The sequence below is a fragment of the Triturus cristatus genome, chromosome 7 (assembly GCF_964204655.1).
Source record: "Triturus cristatus chromosome 7, aTriCri1.1, whole genome shotgun sequence".
Taxonomy (NCBI): Eukaryota; Metazoa; Chordata; class Amphibia; order Caudata; family Salamandridae; genus Triturus; species Triturus cristatus.
The window spans coordinates 1454105529-1454123191 of record NC_140590.1 but is presented as its reverse complement, the minus strand read 5'-3'; the positions used below and the strand labels follow the sequence as shown (position 1 = coordinate 1454123191).

General features: G+C 40.7%; 1 protein-coding gene and 1 long non-coding RNA gene across 3 annotated transcripts in view; one reads left to right on the top strand and one right to left on the bottom strand.

Moving 5' to 3' along the window:
* The window catches only part of KIAA1755 (KIAA1755 ortholog), a 483080-nt gene that overhangs the window by 220171 nt on the left and 245246 nt on the right, over positions 1–17663 (top strand). The gene's annotated exons all lie outside the window — the stretch shown is intronic.
* On the bottom strand, positions 8995–17005 carry LOC146812187 (uncharacterized). Its single transcript, XR_014966821.1, has 2 exons — positions 16770–17005; positions 8995–12455 (listed from the first exon to the last, which is right to left on the bottom strand). It is a non-coding gene; the product is annotated as an uncharacterized LOC146812187 (long non-coding RNA).

The window sequence follows — 17663 nt, the reverse complement described above, 5'->3', positions numbered from 1 at the left end:
TCACACCCAGAAACAATGGGTCTAAATGGAGGATCTTGCAAATTTTTGTGTATCTTCGGCAACATGTAGAGTTTAGGTCGTCTAGGATGAGACACGGTCAAAAAACTCCGAATTTTTTGGGTGATCCAAGCCATTTCTTCTGCATGGTCGAGAATATGAACCAAAGTATTTTGAAGTGAGGTGGTGGGATCTTGATCAAGTTTAATGTAGGTGTTGGTATCTTGTAAATGAAGATTGAATTTCTGTTCATAAAACGTGCGATCCATGATGACCAAAGCACCGCCTTTGTCTGCAGGTTGAAATGTGAGTCTGTCATCCTTGGCTAATTTGTTGATGATGGCGACTTCATGTTTTTTCAGATTAGTAGGACAAGTTGGACGGAATTTTAATTTAGAAAGGTCACTGCGAATGAGAGTTTCAAACGAATCAAGAATTTTGTGTGAGACTGGTGGCATAAAGGTAGATTTGGGTTTGAATTGTAGCATTTCCGAACAGAGGTCCTCTGTTTGTCCATCAATAGAATCCTGGGAGGGTGAAATGTTGGTGAAAAAATGTTTCAATCTAAGGTTTCTCATAAATTTAAAGACAGAGACCTCTACGTCCAAAGGATTCGTATGGTAGACAGGCACGAAGGACAAGCCTTTATTGAGGACTGATTCTTGTGTGGGAGATAAAGTAACAGATGAGATGTTTATGGTAAGGGTTTGCCTTTGCTCCTTAGACTCCGGGCTTCTAATTCCTTTTCTTTTGCTCCTCCTGATTTTTTTTGGTCCGGTGGTCGACTGGAAGACGGCCGCTGGCTAAAAAGAAGAGGTTGGTTGGACATTGGAATCCCTCTCGCTGGGTTGAGAACTTGTAGTTGGTACCTCATCTGGAAGTGAGACTGGTGTGCGTGTTGTATCAAGCTCACGGTCTGAGACAATAGATTCCTGAGATGAAGTGTTGGGTTTCTGAAACGGTCTTCTGCGGGCATATACCTCTGCCCAGGTATACACCTCGTTCAGCTTGTAATCTATTGTGTCTCGCCGGAACTTGCGTAATTTACGCTCTTGTAATTCTTTGCCGTACGTCTCAAGTTTGTTATTGATGTCATCCAAGGTCAATTTCCAGTAGTCCGCCTCGCAACGTGTTGAAAGGTCAGATTTTAACGAAACAATTTCTTCATCAAGTTCTCGGATGGTTCGAGCGAGTTCTTCAATAAGTAGAAGAATAAGGTCAAGTGAGCATTTATTAAGCACGGTTGCCATTTTTCCATAAACGCTTTATTGAATTGGAACTTATATAACAGTGGTTGAATGGGCAATCGAAGTCCACGTGGAATGCGTTGAACTTTGTGGAGGCATGTAATCTTTGACTTAAGGCTCTGCGAGTGACAAATTCGAGTTGGCGAATCTGTTGTAACACTGAACCGCTTTGAGCGTTGAAGGACGGTGCATCTTGTATGAGTGAATATATATCATTAACCTGTGATGATGAATACATGAGGGTGTCTGCTCTGTTGTCAGTGAGGTTGGCAATGCTCTCAAAAGACATTTTTAATCAAATTAAGAGGGTGCAGCTAGCTAAAGTAGGGCAGGCAAGATAAAGACTAATATATTGTAAGTTAGCGCACAGCAACTGCTGTACTAGTCATTAACTATGAATACATTGGAAACATGACGCGTGCAACTCAGAAGCGAGGAAACCCACCTCGCGAATTTATATGAAAAACTGCTGGTGGACTACACCAGTGTACTGAGTGCACAGCTGAGGCATTATAGAAAACAAATCTGTCAGTTTTACAATCACGAGAAAAATAGAAATAACATGAGTTTTAAACTCTCAAGAGCAACAGTCTTTTGGACAAATAAACCAAAAGTTTTAGCACAAAAACTCTTTTATGAGTCAATAAGAAAGCGACAAAAGAGTTGCACATAACATCAGTGTTAGTGATGACAAAGAAACCAAAAATACAATCAACTTAAAAACTGCACAGCGGCAATGAAGTTGAACGTCAATTCAAAGGGAGGTGCCCAATGCATTTCGGGATGAAGAACATCCCTTCTTCAGGGGCAGCTGTAGAGAAAATAAATTAATTGAAAACACAAGTAAAATGTACATTGTCTTAGTTGCAACCGTTAAGAGAAATACAAGATGCATCGTGGATGAAACCATGAAAATGAGTTGCTGGTCTGAATCAAGCCAAAGCAATTCAACATGCACGGGAAATGGCAACGGAAGGAATTGAAGACATGCATAGAACGTGTGTGTAAAACGCAAATGAACCCATTATATTGAAGAAAGTATAAAAAAATGGAAATCATGCGTAAGGTGAAAAAGTAACTCAAAAAGTGTTCAAGTGGACATGGAGAATAAATACTGTGCACTGAAAACGGACCATCATGCATGTGTACTGTAAGACACCAGGCAAACACAATGGACTCTTACTGTATATGAAAAGACGCTAGAATTTGCCTTTAAACAAAGAAGTTCACAGTGTGAATCACTTGGATAGGAAACTTCGAGGATAGTGCGCTGAAATGTAAAATATGAACATTTAGAGCTGAAGCACAGGGGAGACGTGGAGGTTAAAGAAAATGAAAGCGAAAAGGAGACTTACTAAAACCAGAACGGCTAGGTCAATGTGATGGTGGAGCACTCGCTAACAGCGTCGCAAAAATATCAAAACTCTGAAACAATAGAATAAATGTGTGGAAATGCCAGAGAGAGTGAAAAACGTGTGGGGTGAAGGGTGCATGCAGGGAGACAAACGAATCAAGTACCTGGACAATAACCAGCCGCGTACTTTGTTTGTTGGAAAAGCTAAAAGCGAAGGAAAAGAAACTGTTGATAACGAATCCAGAGAGAGACATGGACATGAATAAAGAAAGCTGACAGACACTTACCACTGAGGCGTGAGAAGTTCCAGGGAAAAAAACGGACAACTGTGAACTAACCGAGGGAGGAAGTCACTCAGGCGGGTGTGTGCGGTGAAAAAAATAGCACACACGTAATCACGTGATCTGAGAAGAGTAATGTAGATCAAAAGAGGACTGCGTAAACAAAGAAAGTGATGTGAAAACCCAACGAAATCCTCAATGTGTAAAAACTAATGAAAATAGTAACAGTAGAAATAAAGTGACTGATTGCGAAGAAAAAAACGAAATGTGTGAATTTTAAAGTTCGCCCAAATGATGCAGGGCGTTGCATTATACTCGAGGAAGTGTGAAAATGAAAAGAGGACTGGGTGACCACGTGATGTAAACAGAAAAAGACCCAAAGTCAAGATCGGACAGTATGTACGGAACAATGTGGAAAAGTGAAAAAATGAAAGCGAACAAAAGATAAAACTAATGTCATGACTGCAATTTATATGAGGATTATGGTGAAAACAAGTGGGTGGGTAAACGAAGTGTGAGCTGGAAAAACCGCGAAAAAATGTGAGAAAAAGTAAGAAAGGTGATACCCAGAGATAAAGCAGAAATGTTATCCACAAGGAAAAAATGCTGCAGGCTAGAAGGCATATGTTAGGATTTTGAGAAAGAGACATGCTTAGGAACTATTGACACAAAAAAAATAATGATACAAGGTAACATCAAGAAGAGGAGAAACAAAAGACTCCCAATAAAAGTGAAGAACATGATCAATGAAAAGAAAGTGAGGACTTGTGAATGTGAACACTGGGCTGGAAGCAAAAAAACAGTAACAACGTGAAGCGGCCCCAGTCATGGAAAAGAATGATGTGACGTTGAGAATGACATAACTGGTGGAGAGGGCAGGGAAACATGGCTGATAAGAGATAAGGAGATAGTTGAATTGCTCGGACTGAGACAGACGTACAATCTAGAAGGGTGAGAGAAGGATGCGAAGTACTAATGAATTTACAGAAAACATTGCATCTCTACTTTGTGATTGAGCCCATGGGGTAACAGTGTTTGCAGGAACTTGGTCCACCAAACTTCTCTCTGCGATAATAACCTTTCGATGTTGCCTGAGGTCTTAGTGGGCATTATTTCAAGAATGGTAAATCTCAATTGTGCAATGGTGTGGTGGTGTTCTAACCAGTGCGTGGTCAAAGGAGATTTGAGGCTTTTGGTGCGGATTGAGCTTTTGTGTTCAGAGATCCTGACTTTCACTTTCCGCGAGGTTTTACCAACGTACAATAGCCCACACGGGCATTTGATGGTGTAAATGACGTTTGTACTGTCACAGGTCCCAGTGTATCTGAGGTTAATAATTTTACCTGAACGTGGGTGGTGAATGGAGTTGCCAGTAATAACATTATGACAATTAACGCAATTATGACATCTCTGCATGCCTTTAAACTGGTCAGGATTAGCTCTAGTAGTGGCTGACAGCATGTCTTTCATGTTTTTGCTACGAGTGTATGCAAAAATGGGATCTGTGGAAAACAATCCATTGAAATCCGACCTGTGTCTTTTCCTGGGAAGTCCCAGGCTTCTGGTTTTACCGTATCTCTGAGATTAGGTGGTAAATCATCAGCTGTCATCAAAGTGTACAGTTCAATGTTTGTCCCTTGACTCGACAAGTTGAAATCAACATCCTCATCATGAGTCTGAAACTCCATACCTTACGGCGTACAGTAAATGGTGCAAATCAGCTTACACAACAAATCGCTGCCCAAAAGATTCATTGGACTGAAACCACACACCCCAACTGGAGGCACTCTTAAAAGGACTCTATTTTAACAGCCACTTCTTGTGTTAGGGGGTTTATCATTTGTTTATTAGCAACTCCTACAACTTGGATTCTATTTCCCGAGAGGGGAGGGTTTGAAACTTCCACTTTTTTAACAATGGAATGGGTAGCACCAATGTTGATCAACAATGATATGGTGTGGCCATTCTCTTCACCTTCCACCAATTGACCAATCAGACTAGGCTAAGGCAAGCACACAATCTTTCTCCCCCTCAAGCAATGTCATTGTGACAGATCAGAGCTGTAGCCTTCAAGTGAATCAAACACAGGAAATTGGTGAAACGACTTCTTTATCTAGGAGGAATTCTAATTAAAATTCAGGACTTGGTTAGTGTTAAATCTGAGACCATTTACATTTTGCTGAGGAATCGGGGTTTGAGGAACTTGCATCACAAGAACTTGTTGCACATTAGGACTCTGTATTCTCTGGGCACATTTTGCTACTGTACATGGTTATTAATCTGTGTCTGCACAAATCCTGAAATTTGAACCTGATTCTCGTTCATTACTCTGCTGGGATTAAGGCGACATTCCCGTTTCCAATGCCCTGGCTTGTTACAATAATGACATGGATTTGGTTTCTTCAATGTGGCCACATCAATCCCAGTACTCAGGTCAATAGGGATCACACGACCTCTACTCTGTTGTAGATAACCATTTCCACATTTGCATCACAGGAACTCGCTGTTGATACACGCCTTGCAAAGCACCAACAGTCTCTACATACTGTTGACTCTGACTTCCTCTCTGTGCGGCTTTCATTTGGGCCAACATTAGCTTCTCATTCAACTGCGCATGCTACATTTCCAATTAATCGCTGCAATATTTTACATACCTCTAGATTTTATCAATCAACATATTCTGCTACCAAATTAAATGCTGTTAAATCATCAAACTAATATCAGGTCTTAATCCTGTCAGAAACCTAAACACAAAACTTCCCATGTCTTTGGTTTTGAAATTTTCCAACCCACTGTGCTGCTTAAACACTTGCAACAATCTCTCATATAAAGCAAGCACAGTCTCTTTAGGTTCTTGAGTCATACTGTCAATCTTAACCCAATCAATGAACTTCACCGGTATCTTCCCTTTCAAAAAGGTAATCACCAGTTGATACTCTTTTTACACCAAAGGCGATGAGGCATTTCTCTTGTCACTGTATAGCCACTTAAATTCTGCCCATAAGTCACTCTGTATCACAATGCGAAAAAGGGTATTCAGATCTACCCACAGTACCTGTGAAATCTTCACAAATTAATCAACTTGGGAGTACCACTCCACTGGCTTCTGCCTCAGTTTGAGAAAATCATTCCTAATTGACACAAGATCACTCCTACTCCACGGTACATGAATGTAACCTCCACCAGACACCTCTTTCAATGGGAGATTTGAAGCACTTTCTCCATCTATCAAAGACGTAAGCTGCTCTCCCTTTGCTTTCTTCTGGTCTTTCTTCGTGGCCCAGTTACCTTCCCATATGTCCTACTCACTCCTTTTCTCGATGCTACCAATTAATTCCCTAATTTGTATTTTCATCCCTGACGACTTCATCAAAACATATGCCATACATTTTCTGCAAAGATTTAGTCTTACTTAAATCTACATCATTCACTCAGGCTAATTCAGACAGTTTATCATGAGCTTGTCCTGTGCGTTTAGTAACATCCTTGCACATGTAAATAAGTTCACTCTCTTAATAGGTATCTAATTGGGTAAGGTCAAGATTTCCTTATATCATCTCATCCAATTCTAATTTTAATCCGACCACATTCACTAAAGTCTCCCTCCTGAGAGACTGGAACTCTCAATTCCGAGCTCTCCTTTTGTGGTGGGGACCCATTGAAAAACCTAATCAAATCATCCAAATCATGTGAATTAACTCCATTTTAGTCTCCAGAAGCATTGGGCACTATCCCCTCCTGAGGACTACTGCTTGAAATCCTTGTTTAGGATAAAGCACATTGAGGTGAATTCCAAATGGACAGGTAAGTATTATGCATCGTCTGAACTGGTTCCTATACCGAGGTGAGTCCTGTCTGGTTCACTACTGATGATACAGGAGCGACATAAGGTTTAGCCACTTTATTCAGGACAGAGGAGTAATTCCTGTTCTCCCATGCATTATCAACTGGAACAGTAGTTGACGTATTTATTCCAGTAGAAACTGTCAAATCATGTGTCGTGGATCCTGACAAATCTACTTTCTACAAGGGAACTGCATGTCCAAAAGTAACCGGAACAGTTATTGCATCTGGAGCACTAGAAACAGTTGGGTGACGAGGGGCACAAATCCCCGAACTTTCTTCCTTAAGGTTCTGACTCGTATTTACTGGAGCGATGGCTTCATTAGATTCTCTAACCGTAGCAACACCTCTCATCCTTTCAAGTCAGGTCACATTATAAGTAGCGGCGGGCAGAGAACTCCGCTCTGCTGGCAGAGCTTGTGGATTTTTGCCTACTCCGTGTTCGCTGAGAACGTGAAGTTTAGGCAAAACTCCGACTCCGCAGCGGAGAGGAGTTCTTAGCCCCAGGCCCCACCTTTAGCTCCCCGCCTCCAGCCCCCCCCTAATAAATATTTCACACAAAAAAATAAGATTTTTAAAAAATACACTTACCTTTATACACGGTGTCTCCGGACTGCCATCTTCCTCCTCGCCGTGGTCTCTGCAAACCCCTACATCATACATACGTTGTGGTAGGACTGTGCATGCATACAGGTCAAGAGTGTGGCCTCATCTCGTACAATACTATTCTCAGATTTTCAATAATTCTCAAATTAAATGTGTCATTGCGTGGAAACATCAAAGCATCTTCTTTTTCAGGGCTCTTATGCCATTGACTCAGTCGTATGCACATTCGGAGCCTCACATTTATGGCCATATAAAAACCTGCCATGCCTACCAGTGATACCTGTTCTCCTTCTCGAACAGGGACTCATACATCTCCCCAATTAAACCTCTGCTAGCCCTGAAACATTTCATTTTTCAGCAGTAAAATCAACAATCACATTTGAATTTTGTTTCAAAGCAGGATATCATTTCTTTAACCATAATTATCGTTCCATATCAACAACCACTTTCAGCACGACTCTCTATGATGTAATTGACCAATAACAGTGCAGCACTAATGCCAACCATCCAATCTTAGTGTGGCACCTTATGATGCACTTCTCACTCCTTGCATTGGTTCACCCTCATTTACAATTGTTTGGTGCGCACTCTTTTTTCAACTCTAAGCAATCATATAACAAACACTAAGTGATTTCAACAAATAACTCTGTCTGCTCCACTAAGGAAATCAAAGTACTCAATCACACAATAACTGGTTCACAGGGACACTTTCCGACCTATTCAGACACACACTCAAGTGAAGCCTCAACCAGCAAGAATCACCAAAATTAGTGCTGTTTCTCCTTTGCACAACAGGATCCGCCACGTCAATCCACCTTACTGTCACACAAAGGTATGTGTCCCTATCTCAATTGTGCATCTGATGGTACCTTATGACAAGCACCACAAAACCTAGCAGACATATTACAACACAGTGTGTTCACATATATATCTATCCCGGGATCTTAGGCTATGTCCATCCCAATAACAACTTCAACTGCTCAACATTAAGCACATTCACATCTGTTCAACAACTAAAGCATCATTGCATCGCACCTCGCAATCTCAACTAAATACCGCAAGCTTGATGTACACAATTGCAACACACGACCCTAATAATACTCACTGAGTTGGATTCTCTGTTCCGCAAAAAACTGAATACCTGGCAATTCCGTCACCCCCCGGCAGGGCTAAAGTAGCAGAGTGCTTTCTTGTTGTGGTTATCCACGCTCTATGATGGGCAGCTTGGGAGGGTCGTTGGGGTTCATTATGTCCTAGCGCGTGGACACTCCGGTTGGAGTAACCATTGCGCTCTATAAGCTTCCTAATAATAATAATGCTGCTCCACTATTACGACTCTTTTCCGAACCACTGGAACTCTGCTGATCCTCCAAATTTAGTCATGGACTTTAAGGGTTTGGACTGGTTTTGAGCAGGTCTATAATCTCTACAGCAGCTACTCAAACTCCCTTTGGTTCAGTAACCAACCATCTGACAATGCTACCATCTAAAAGAGCGATGGGCCTTACAACGCAATCTCTTTGTCAGATCGTTCAAGACTTTTCCCCATTGGTCATATGCAGCTTTGTTGGTTGATGTGAAGCATTGAAAGGGAGAAAACATCAATAATACATTTCCAACTTGTGAAGCCAATGTGACTCTACAATAAGGACCAGTAATTGCCAAATATGGATAAAGGAATTTTATTTTGGATTAGCAATCAATCCAGTCTATATGCAAACCAATAATATGATCAATGAGCACAGCAATACAGCAGGTAAGCTGAAATGTCTCAGTAGATTGAGTCATATAGTATGAGATATAGAATTGTGATAGCTACAAAAATAAAGAGACAGATTAACGGCAAACAGGTATTCCATAAAGAAAGTTCCCTTCTCTCTTCTACACATAAGTCATCTATAGAATCTACCAATGGTCACTATTTAGGGAGCATAGATGGTGTCTGCATGATCAGACTTCAGTAGAATTTTAGGAAAAGGAAATTAATGTTTAGGCTAAAGCTTCACACTTCCAAGAATAAGGCAAGCAGAGAGGTCTGTACCTCTCGAAGTCTAGAGGGAATCTCATGTCCTGTAACTGGGAGAACACCAATTTAAAGTGACAGGAGATACAGAAACGTCCCTATCTCCTTTCACACCACCAGGAACCAACCAAATTGCTACTCAAGTGCATCTGCAACATCGCTTTAGTTTGCCATCGTATTGAACTGGGACTGTAGTTCTCAACATTGAACATGTCTCAGTCCGGGCACATGATGAACAGAAGGCCTCTTCGACCATTAATTCTTCATGTTCACTGCCAAGATTTTCCCTTCAGTCCTCCCTAACAATAAGACTTTCTCTCAGTAACAAAATTCATGATGATGCACCTGAAAGGAAGGAAAGGAATAACATGCTGGCAAAGCCAAATGCACTTCAAAGATGAGCAGTTAATATGAATTTGAATACATGATTATACATATGCAAGTATAACTATAAGAATAAATGCAAATATATATTGAACTATAAGTGTGAAAAGTGAATACAGTTACGTGGTTACATGTCTCACCTTAAAATTAGTGCACACGTATAGAAATCTCTAGTCTCCACAGTAATTACAAGTCATCAATATGTGTAAATCCTTCACACACTTTAAAAATGAATTTAAGGCACACAGTGATTATTAGTGATGTGTGTTGCTTGCGGAGTTTCACTCTGTTGAATTCCGCGGAGGTACTGAATAACTATGTGCAATTCCGTGGAGTTCTGCAAGCGGGCAAAGCTTTCTACCATATTGACTAATTATGGTGCAACTGCTTAGCATCAAATTATAATTATAATTATTATGGTGATTGTTCATATGCACATAAGCGCCGTGCAGTTATGCGCTTACCTGCAAAGGTCCAGCAGTTGGTGAGGGGCAGCCTGTCCACCTGAGCTTCCCTATCCAGTCACAAACAAGCCAAAGCCACAGATCCAGGAGAGCAGAGCATCCCCTGCCGAGCCTGTGCGGCTGGGCTCTGTCCATGGCGCAGACATGCTTCTGTGCCCCACCCCCCTCATGGTGCTCTTGAATCCAGATCTGACCCACCGGCACTGCTGCAGTGCTCACCCACTGTAGGGAAAGAGGGAAGCCCGTTACTGTGTTCCTCTTAGTCGCGAGTTGTGGAGCAGATTAATGAATAACCTGCTGGTGCATGGATCACCACTTCGCCACGGGTTCTTATCAAGAAAGGAGGAATCAACAGTGGAGCGAAGTACAAACCATAGGTAATTTATTAAGCATTCAGAATGGGTCTCCATCCAACGAGAACCATGGAGTTACTCAAGGAAAGGAGCACACTTGAACAACTGCTACATGGGTTTTTATAGGGAAGATCACAAACAAGGAACGCCCAGAGGTAAATAGAACTTTGGAAAGAACACACAAATGAGCTAAGGCAAGAATCTGACAGCTTCGGTGTTTTGTGCAATTTCTACGTTTTAAGGCTGAACAACAAAATGTGCTATTCTGGTTAGACTTTACTTAAGGATTAACTATTGCCTGAAAACCTTCGAGCAAGCTGACTCTGCATGTTTACTCAGCCTACAATGTCTCAACTTTAGCTTTGTGACCTAATGTTTATGCAGGTAGCGTCAGGGACAGAATAAGGCTGAAAACAGATCAAAGGTGAGTATGAATGAAGCACAGCTAAATTAAGAAAATTAGAGATTCAGATTTTAAGGTTTCACAGTACTTCCTCTTCAGCTGTGCTGAATCCATAAGGAAGGTACATATATCAATTTTCATTATTTCATCAATTTCAAGTTGTACCATCACTTCTCTACTTAATTCATGAACATTAATTGGGGAAGGCTTGATACTGTTACAGGTTGCTATATAAGCTGTACATGTCACAGGGGCATGCTGAATGCAGCAATAGCAAGTGAGAAAGATGGCTCCTATAATCACTATTCCCTTTAATTATGTCCAGCCCCAAGCAGAAACAATACCTCAAAACCATTCTGACCAAATCCATGTTCCTTTTTCCTGGTGTAATTCTGCAGTTATTTGATGAAGCTTTTGTGTGGCTCAATTAACATTAAGGGCGTTTTATGTATTTGACAGTGTGAATCCTTAAGAGAGGACAAGGTGAAGTGATAATGTTCAGATTTGGTAGAAGAAGGGGGCACTAGGCTATTAACAGGGTAATATGTTTTAAGCCTCAAAAATAGACCCAAAGAAAAACCCCAATACTAACAATAGAAAACATACAAATATCCCTATTTTTCTCTTTCTAATCCAAAACTGTCTGCTTGTAGCGGGGCATTCGGGGCAAGTACTTCTATTCCTCCTAATAGGTCAAAAACACCTTCCTAAAGGGCCTTAATGACCGACAACTCTACCTATTTCAACGTAGTCTATATACAAATACCTATTTCAGAAGAACACCTAACACTATTCCCTATACTGATCTTTTATATCCAACCTGTATGTTTCTTAACCTTCCTTCCTCTTACTGTAGTATTTGTTGTTTGATTGCCAAGGTAACAAAGAGTAGCATAACGATCAGCCAGAAACAGCAATGTAGTCTCAATTCTCCCAAAATTTCCTCACTACACTATCAGAGAGCATTAAGTCCCAAGTGTCTTTTGCTTCAAAGCCTCACTTGCAATCTTATGTACTGGTCCGGACGTTGGCGGTCTTGACCACCGGCATGGGTTGCCATCTCTCCAGAGATAGTTTCTTCAATCAAAGTCTATAGTTCTTTTGGCCCTTGACCACATTTTGTATCAGGGCTGAACAATGTCAGGATGTTCAAACAGAATCTGTTCATCTGGGTCAGGCATGATGGCAGCAAGTTATTATTCCAATGACACCACTTCACCATGTTTTAAAAGATCAGCATCTCCAAAAGGCACTTCTTGAGAAATCTGATCATATTCAGGTATTCCTCTTGTTATCCACTGATCATATGGCAAAGGGAGTGGCGCTTACTTTCTCCACATCACTGGCATGGAGCTGGTGTCTGTGCCCTGTGCACTTAACAGCAGTCTGGGTGGCGAAGAAAACATGCACTGGCCTCTGAAACTGTTGGTTAAAGACACCGTCTCTAGGCCTCAGCTTGTGACCTGGACCTTTAAGACTGGGAGAGAGACTGGCCTTCACCTGTGAATGGATCAAATGCAGATCTTTAGTCAATACAGTAATCAACAAGAATGGTAAATTCAACGTCAGATTGTCCTTGATCTTGGTACACCCTAAACATTTGCTGGCCTCCCCATAACCACCTCAACTGGTTGCAAGACCTTCAATGGGCAGATCTGGGGGTGCAAAATATCCTGTTGAAATGGGGTACCTTTTCTTGTACTCTAAGTATGGCACATCATGCACTTCTTGACATAGAACTCTGCCACCCTGGGAATCAGATTATTGAACCATACATGATCTGACATGTCCACTATTCCTTTAGCACTGATATGAGCTGAACTGTGGGCCATGGTAACAATAACATTCACATAATAATTTGGAAGCATTCATCTTTGCTTTTTTGACAGATCTATCCAACATCCTGTTGCATCCTGGCACCCATATTTTTTACATTGTTCCTTCTGTTCCTCCGTAGCTTCTTCCTGTACTTCCCTAATGAAATCTAGAGTTCGATTAAACATAGTCACTTCTGGTGTCCATCTAACTGTCCCTACAATATACATTAAACTATACTCTTAATAGGCTGATTGTTTAGCTGTTTCATTGGCAAAAGTATTTCCCTGTATTACCTCATCTATAATTTTCTTGTGGACAAAATATTTAACAATAGCAACTCTTTTTGGTAACATCAAGGTATCCAGTATCTTTACTATTCATTCCCCATACTGTATCTTATCACCATGCAAAATAAAAGAAAACCTCTCTTTTTTTTTTCTTTTCAAAGTCATCAGAATGAGGGGGCACCTGCAAAGGTATACATATTGATATTTACAGTCAAATCTTTACTTAATTCACAAGCTCTAGTCAAATCTGACAGCTTCAAAGATTGCGTTGACATTTGTTGTATTTTATATAACTCAACCACAGATTTCAAGGGAGTAACTATATAAGCCGCTGTACTAGAGACTTCAGGTAGTTTGTAACATGCACCATCCACAGCCAGTTTCCCTGGTGGATCAGATATAGGGGTATCTGTCAGGTCTACCCGTCCCTTAGTCTCCTTCTCAGTAATAAAATATGCAATCATGCTTCTCATCTTGTTGGGACTCCAAGAGGGGTAGTACAGTGGGTGGATTCAAAATGTTACAGCATTTCAGAGTGATGTTTTGGAGCAAAAAGTATCAACTCATACCCTGTTAATATCGCACTGGTCAGGTGCTGGGTCTGAATAATTTTTTAGATATCCACTAAATGTGGTACTATAACTGTTCAAATTGTGACCTTAAATATACATTTTAGATTGCTTTATCGCAGTGGGGTCCAATGTGGAGGAGAAATATGCACATGACCTATTCCTTCTTACATGGGACCGTGCCAAGTTGCAACCATATTTTACATGCAAAAATTTGTAATAATCAAGTTTTACCTAAAGCAGGTGCATTACATAAAGCATTTCTAAATTGCAAAAAGACAGCTTCACACTGATTAGTCCAAAGAAAACGGCATGCATACGTGCTTTAATGTTAAGGCAAGCAGGGGGTTTGCAATTTATGAAAAATTTGGTAATAAACGCATAGATATTAGATTGAGTCAGTGGTTTCTGCAAGTTCTGCACCAATTATATCCTATGTTGGTGTATCGCCTCACCCCCCCATTTGATAGGAGGAGACCTAAATAGGTAATCTTCTGTTGATAATACTGTTATTGAAAAAGAGATACTTTATGTCCCAAGGATACTAAGTGATGCAATAATTTCACTGTAACTTGTTTCAAACCTTCTGCTGTATTGCTATGTCTCCAACGAGTAGCTTACCAGTGTATGGTCCAACATGTATTTTAAAAAATAAAACTCAAGCATTCAAAACAACATCTCTTTTATATTTTCACAACTCATAAACTGATGCCTACAGCGAAAATAGGTAACATTCTAAAAATGTGTTTAAAACTATTATTTCAGTTGGAGATGTTTATTACTCATTTTTATACCTTGGTGCAAGGGGTATTGTAGCTATGATTTGCATGCACTACACATGCAGCTCTTCAGTTTAAATTGTCAAAGCCTTGCTTTTTTTCCATTACTGCTGAAAAGCCTGCTTAGTGCACCAATGTGATCACTGCTGATACCCTTGGATGGGGTGCTCATTTTACATTACTAGTAACTTTTGTCACAGAAAATGTTAGAGACCCTTGTACTAACATTCAGTTGTTGTGAAATAGGGCTTTGAACGGGGATGTCAGAAAATCCCATAAGTGTATTAACTTTACCTGAGAAACAACAGGATATTGAGGGACTACTATCTTGTTACTTTTTTCTCAAATCAATCACAAATTGATAAACTGTTATCCTGTATTTCATCCCCCCTTTTAAGGACAGGAAGAATAGGGCTATTACATACATTAGAGGAAACTTCCTCAAAGCGAGTAAAGAAATCAGGGACGGCCTCTCCCTGTTTCTGTTTACAAGCAGTAAGGAGTGCCCAATCTATTTTCCTATCTGGGACCATCGTTTTTATATAAGTAAGTATGTAACCATTGTAGATCCAGAATGAGCTGACTAGGTTTCTCATCAAGTTTCCTATCTCTATCAGCTGCTATAATGGCAGTCCAATCTCTTCCCAAATCAACAGCATGATCCTGTTTCCAGGTAAGTCGCCACATATCTGGTGGCAGGATCATACCAAAAAATATATATATATATCGATATCCGCTAAAGTCATGATACAGGAATCAATGGCTGCCTATACATGGTCATAAAATCCCCTAGGATTTTTCCTTATGTCTGGTAAGGAGGCTTTTAAAGTAAGTACATCCATCCTTTTCCAGGGCGTATATATCCAATTGTATAAAAAATGGGCTCTAGCATTAGGACTATTTGGGTCATCATTATCCTCATTCCCTCTTCCAGGAATGAACTGTGGCGCAGCTTCCCTCATAGGTCTTTATTCAAGGAGAGGAAGAGAGTTCATTAAATTATCCAATTATCATTGCAATTCTATTTACAGGGAAGGCCCCTATCTGACACTGTCTATTAATTGCTCTAACATCATCCGGGCCATTTCACCCTGTAGTCATCTCCCATTGAACCATAAGTTGATTAGAGAGCTTATTTATAAGACAAATAAGCTCACCTTCAGAAAAATCTTGAATCTGGTTTATCATGTCTTCTACTTCTATTTCTAAATCACTTAACCAATTTAATACCATCAATCTTATCGCATCCTGACGAAACTGAGGTACAGTAGAGCGAAGAACTCGAGGGGTTAGAACAGATGCAGAAAGTACAGAATCATTAGACATTTGAAGTGCAGTGGTCTGAGGTGGAGGCGCAGAGGCTTGGGATGGGGGTGCAGTGGCTTGGGTTGGAGAGGGTAAAGAGTGTACCGGTACTGGTTGAAAAATAAGGGGGTCAACAACCGCAGGCAAAGGAGGTGGAACCGGGGGTACAAGGGGAACAACATTCAATGGTGCAGAGGGAAGAGGTGTTAAAGGTACATATAGGGGTGGGGGTCGTTCTATCAACAACCTATCAATATCTGAATCCACATCTTCTTGGTGGACCTGAACTGCTACAGTTGGTCTAACTATATATTCCTTAGATATTAATAATCTATGCTCACTAGCTAAACATTACTTTTTCTCCTTAACTTCCTTATCTATCAATTCCTTATACTTCTGATACTCTGTTTTCCTTTCCTGCTTCCTTTGTATCTCCTCTGCTTTGAACTGCCGCTCCCTCACTTCTTTTCTCCACATATGCAAACTGTCAAACATAGCTGGCCTAACTTTCTTTAAAAACAATCGTTTCTCTAAATACTTGAGGTTGTGAGGGTCCATGGTTCCCTCTAATGGCCATTGTAACTGGGGATCCCCTTTTGTATATTTGTTCCAAAATGCATTTATACATGATGGAACAAATACCATATTTGATGTACATCTCAAAATTTGGCATCCCTTCTGGTGGCGCCGGCTAACTTGCTTCCAAAATGCTCTGCTTATCGCAGCAGCAACAACAAAACTTCCACAGAGTGCTAATCACAGGCATGTTATATAAGATTTAAAAAAAAACTTATAAACAGAAAGAAATAAAAAATATTCTCACATTACCTGTAAGAAAAAATGTTAGCAAAAACAAATAGCAAGTTCCAAAACAGAGTCTAAGTTTCAAAATACCAAACAGATCCTAGGTTTCAAAATTCCAAAAAGATTCGGGACGGAGTACCAATTCCGAACAGATTACCAAACAAATACCAAGTCAAGATGAATATCAAGTCAAGCAAATACCAAACAAATCCTAACCAAATGAACAAATGAACCGGTTCAATACAGATTTACCTCATGCGTAGTCTTCGCCTCCCACCTGTTGATCCTCCCTGAGCCAAAGAAAATCACCAACCGAAGGCCCCAGTCAAGGCTAGCAGCCGCCAGGAAGATCAGAGTTGGAGAGCAGAAAAATCACCTTGGACCACAAGCAACACTAATCTCATCAGGTGGGGCGCTTCCTCAGCGAAGTTCGTCTTACCGACCTGATCTCCTCCCCTGGTCCGACTGCAAGCACTTGATGGGGCCCTACGTTGGGCACCAATTTGTGGAGCAGATTAATTAATAACCTGCTGGTGCAGGGATCACCACTTCGCCACGGGTTCTTATCAAGTAAGGAGGAATCAACAGTGGAGCGAAGTACAAACCATAGGTAATTTATTAAGCATTCAGAATGGGTCTCCATCCAACGAGCACCATGGAGTTACTCAAGGAAAGGAGCACACTTGAACAACTGCTACATGGGTTTTTATAGGGAAGAACACAAACAAGGAACGCCCAGAGGTAAATAGAACTTTGGAAAGAACACACAAATGAGCTAAGGCAAGAATCTGACAGCCTCAGTGTTTTGTGCAATTTCTACATTTTAAGGCTGAACAACAAAATGTGCTATTCTGAGTAGACTTTACTTAAGGATTAACTATTGCCTGAAAACCTTCGAGCAAGCTGACTCTGCATGTTTACGCAGCCTACAATGTCTCAACTTTAGCTTTATGACCTAATGTGTATGCAGGTAGCGTCAGGGACAGAATCAGGCTGAAAACAGATCAAAGGTGAATATGAATGAAGCACAGCTAAATTAAGAAAATGAGAGATTCAGATTTTAAGGTTTCACAGAGTCTCACAACACATATAGGTTGAAGCTGGAAGAAATAAGTATGCTTCCTCCACTCAACTGACTGGGCCAGA